This window comes from Eptatretus burgeri, chromosome 16 (genome assembly GCF_056783735.1).
Source record: "Eptatretus burgeri isolate ZD-2024b chromosome 16, Ebu_testis_v1, whole genome shotgun sequence".
NCBI lineage: Eukaryota > Metazoa > Chordata > Myxini > Myxiniformes > Myxinidae > Eptatretus > Eptatretus burgeri.
The window spans coordinates 38,620,338-38,625,337 of NC_140976.1; the positions used below are offsets into that span (position 1 = coordinate 38,620,338).

At 43.2% G+C, this 5,000-nt stretch overlaps 1 protein-coding gene across 10 annotated transcripts in view; it reads left to right on the forward strand.

Annotated features, from left to right (window-relative positions):
* The window catches only part of LOC147010884 (ataxin-2-like), a 269,821-nt gene extending 268,154 nt beyond the window's left edge, over nucleotides 1–1,667 (forward strand). For all 10 annotated transcript variants that reach the window (XM_085858770.1, XM_085858768.1, XM_085858764.1 and 7 more), the window contains one exon: nucleotides 1–1,667. This exon is cut by the window's left edge and continues 420 nt beyond it. The gene's annotated coding sequence lies outside the window, so the exon portion shown is untranslated.
* Nucleotides 1,668–5,000: the final 3,333 nt, after the last annotated feature.

A 5,000-nucleotide genomic window follows, 5' to 3' on the forward strand; every position in this document is an offset into this window, starting at 1 on the left:
CTCATCAATGGTCATGAAACCTACCAGACTTTGGCTTTTGACTGATAATTCAATCTCTCTCATTCCATCACAATTTTTTTTTCTTTTGAACTTTTTCATCTTTAATTGCAGTCAATAACCAAGGCGAGGAATCTTTTCAGTCAGTCTGTATTTTGCCTTTGGAACTAATGACGAAGCAATTGTTTAGCACTTTGACTTGTGTTTTTTAAAATTGTTTTCATTCTAGTACCTTCTAACCCTTACCCCATCTCCCTCCCATGCCCACCTCCTCCTCCTCCTCTTCCCATCTTGTATTGCTTTCAGCTGATTTCCTCTGATTTGGTTAACTCGGAAGATGCGTTTGTTCATATCAAATGCCAAGAAAGGCTCACTACACCTTCAGTCCTAGCTTGTGATTTGAGGGGATGCTTGACACTTCCCCATCACTCTGTGCATTGGGAATTGGCTATCCATGCGATTCATTGCTCAATTCTGTTTTGGTTGCTGGTTTGAATATATCTCAATTTGTCTGTCCATCCCTTCGTCCAGATGAGTGTGGGTCTGCACCGCTCCATCTGTTTCTCTTGTGCACGACTGGTCTCCACCCTAGTTTGGCCCACTTGGGTTGTTCCCCTCTGAGGCAGTTTCCCCGGCAGGCCGCCTCACGTCCGGTGCTTGGCCATCCATGGTACCTCGAGAACCCTTGAGTTCACCTCTCCATGTTGGAAACAGGTGAAATTCCTGCAAGATTTGGAGCAACATTTGAGAATGGATGTTTTGCACCGGTCTCTCGGTTCTTTTTATTTCATGTTTCTCCTCTGCATTGTGCAGATCCAAACCTGAAGGGCAACTGCACAGTAGTTGTGGTGTTCTAATTTTCACAAAGTCAGTACCTATTAACTTCCTATGGACATGGGATTATCTACTTACATGCTATCGACCAATGCCCTCCTTTTTACCCCTTCTCTCTCCCTTTCATAACAAACATTTGATGATGCACAAGTCTGGGTCAGATGCTGTATGCCAATGGACATCTTATCATAATTCGCATCTTTTACATTTGTCCCTTGCTTGGACAGGAATTTTGAAAATGACCTGTGACCTACTGTTATCTTGACCAAGATAATGTGAACATTTTGGGCAGTGTTCCATCCTGTGTTTTGGGCCACAAGGGTTTTTTTCCTTGCATGAATTCTTGAATTTTTTATGAGGCAGATCAAAACACTAAAACCACACTGGCCAAATGGTGGCCTAATTACAAGTCCCTGGCTGTCTTCCAACTTAAAGTTGTGGCTGGACAACCAGGAAGTATTGTGCTGTTTTCAAATTTTCTCCTGTGAGGGCTTTTTTGAAGCCATCTCTGCTTTGTGAAGATCCAGAGTTGAAGTGCAAATGCAAAGCAGTCTGCATTAAGATGTCTTCCCAGATGATTTAATATGCAGCCTACTGCGACATGCCAGCTTGCCCGACGGCGTCGCCACTCACCGTATCCAGTTGATTCCAGGTATGGAAAGTAATTGTTGGAGCACAGGAAAGCCGGGTGAAGTGAGTTGCCGCATCTGTTGGTTGATGTTGGAACGAAATAATGTTGTTGTGGATTTGGAAATGCGTGAATAGGACTTTTAATAATTTTGTTTTAAAAAAATAAAAAATCAACAAAACGAATAAAACGTTTATAGCATTGAGAAGCCTGGACCTCTTTCTTATTGCAGATTAAAAATGTCAATCTCAGTTTTTCGTCTCACCCCGAAGAGGATGCGACACTATTGCAACGTGTGTGTGTGATGTGTTTACTCCAGCCATAATTGGTTGAAATGAAATCCTAATCCCAAAAAAATGTGAAACTTCATATATCTCCTCTATGACCCTATGTGAGTGAAGAATAACATTTGACGTCATCGGTCACATGGTATTGCAGCCATATTGGATTAGAGGGAAGAGTTTGGATGTCATCTTCCCCTAAACTGCTCAATGAAAAAATAAATTTAAACTTGGCATGTCATCACTCCATGGAGTATATAGGGTGATAATGATAGTGTCATCGGAGAAATGGTATTCCAGCCATAATTGGTTAAATTGAAATCCTTGTCCAAAAAAAATTTGAAACTTCATGTATGTGATCTATGACCTGATGTGAGTGAATAATTTAATTTACCACGTTTATAACCCATACCAAGAAACGATGATATAATAGGGTGCATGGATGATACGGGTATATGAGCCATAATGGCAGTGTGTTCAGTTAACGATGGCATTTTATTTTTGTTCGGAATGAATGCGTGAGGTGAGACTATGCGCTCTATGAGTGCCTTTCCAGTTATAACTCGTTCTACTTTCAGTCTAAGTAAAAAGTGAAAATCCCATAAGCTGCAATTTATACACACTTAACTTTGAGTTTCTTAGTCTTTTGATGCCTTGTGATCCAAAAACTAAAAGTGAGTCATGGGAAAGCGGTGTAAAACTGATTGTTGTGTAAAAACAGGAGAAACTTGATGCCTTTACGTGCGGTTTTACTGTGAGTGCCTTGCTACAAGCTCTCACCTTGTGCTGACGAACATGCCGATCGACATGGTTTCCTGGTTGATGGAAGTTCCATTTGTCGAAAAGAACTACTCTAATCCTCAGAGAGTCATCACGATCCCAGCTCTATGATGCCTCACAGACTTGGCACAGTGACCCACATCTTGGAAACCTTCAATGACCATGTTATTTTTCCTGAAAGCAAGTCCCCATTGTGGAATCTACTCAGGTTTGAAAGTCATCCTGCAGATTCCTCATTTCCATAGTCAGATTTTTACCCATTCTCATCTCCCCCCCCCCCCCCCCGCCACCCTTCCTCGGTTTGCTTCTCATTCACTTCACAGAGGTTGGTGACCATTTGGATCTCCTCCGGCCATCCCCAGTCCCCAAGATCACCCATTTTTGCAGAAGTCCACACCAAGATATCTTCCAAGTCCACATGTGGTGCTCATTTCTGATTTTTGTCGCACTTTTTTTGATTGTGTGAAAACAACTCCTTATTTCTAGCTTCTGTTCTAGTCCTCCAAGTGTATACCCCATGGTGTCACTGGTAATCACACTTGAGATGTTATACACTGGACATCTAATATGTTTACACCTAAACACTCTCACCCTTCCTTCCATATAAGTGCTGCTTCATCAGGATGAAGATTACTGCACTGCGCTTGTGCACAGGTGTGGAACAGTGCCGATACAACGAAATTATGCAAATGCATACATGTGCGAGTAAAAATAAAGGCCAGATATAGTAATTTTATCGGGCAAGCCCATAATCTGCAATTTATACAAATGTTGACATCGGTCACATGGTATGGAAGGGGTAAAAGATAAGGTATCATTGTTTTGAAGGTAGCGAGGGAGAATAAAGTGGCAGGGTCCTTTTCCAGATAGTTCCAATCCCTGCAGGTATGGGGAAGAAGGATGAGACATATACCTGAGTACTGCAGCTCGGTATCATGAAGTGGGATCCATGTCCTCCCTCTGGTACGTGAGGATGCTTCAGTCAGTTATGCACTCAACCTGATGTCCATCAGGTTGTAGTGAATGTGGTACATCAAGGCAAGACTGCTTTGGAGGAGTATTCTCCAAAGTGGACCATTGTAGTTCTTCAAGCATAGGCGTGACACTGCTAGTACGACCATAGTTAGCAGTGGCATACCGAGCACCTCTATCCTGGACCATCTCGAGCTTGTTGATGTTACGCCGAGTGAGGATTCCATGCTGTTGCAGCATGTTCCACAATTGGTGGGATGTAAGTTGTGAATGTGGTCCTCTTAATTCTAGGATTGCATCGGCTGAAGTTTCGACTCAGGAAGGCATTGGTGGAGTTAGCTTTCTTGACGGCTGAATTTCAACATCCACGTATTGCAACCACGTGGATGCAACTTTGAATCGATGTGGACAACAAGGTATTTGGCTGAGTTAACCTCTTCAAGGTTGTAGTCATGAACATGATAAGATCGGAGGATGGTCTTCTGCTTGTTGGTGTAAATGACCTGGCATTTAGATGGATGAAACTCCATCAACCACTTCCTCTCTCAGTCCTGTAATATGTCAAGATCCATCTGGATAAGAGTGTAGTCCTTGGCAAATGTAATACGCTGGTAGAGGATGCAGTCATCTGTGAAGAGATAAGGTATGGAGCTTGAGATGCTATCTGATAGATTGTTAATAAAGATCAGGAAAAGAAGTGGGCTGAAGATCACATCTATCAGGAATTTGTTGTGTTGCATCTATCACTAGCGACACTTCTGAGGACAATTTTCTTGTCGTGTGACAGCGCAAGTTCAGGGAGGGGTTGAACTGTGCAAATGGCCCCGCCCTCTGTTTGCTGGCCAATGGTTGCGGCCAACGATGTCTCCAAGAGAGGGGGCATGCAAAAATGATGGGAAACTAAACTCGAAGACGAGGCAGTGAGGCGTTCGCATCTCATTCCTATGTTCGTAGCTCATTCCAGTTCGCTGTTCATATCTCATTCCGGTATTCGTAGTTCATTCAAGTTCGCCATTCTCACCTCATTCCTGTGTTCATCAGGGGTGTACCAAGAGAACAAGAGTATTTGGCACTCGCCCCCAACCCCCCACCCCCAAATACATAGAAAACATATGTGTGCAAGTAAAATTTCAAGTGGATTACAGTACTGTACCTGTAGTAAGCAAATTGGAAAGAAGAAAATAGATTTTAATTGGTGCAAACCGTTTAATGTACCTCATGTTTTTCCTTCCATCCGGCCATCAAAAATGGAGAATCAGTCCCCCACGGGGCTACTTTTAAAGCGGTGTAGCTGCTTCTCTGCACAACTTTCTTTCGACAAGGTGAAATCCCCCCCCCCCCCGGCATATTTGACAACGTGTGTGTGTGTGTGTGTGTGTGTGTGTGTGTGTGTGTGTGTGTGTGTGTGTGTGTGTGTGTGTGTGTGTGTGTGTGTGTGTGTGTGTGTGTGTGTGTGTGTGTGTGTGTGTGTGTGTGTGTGTGTGTGTGTGTGTGTGTGTGTGTGTGTG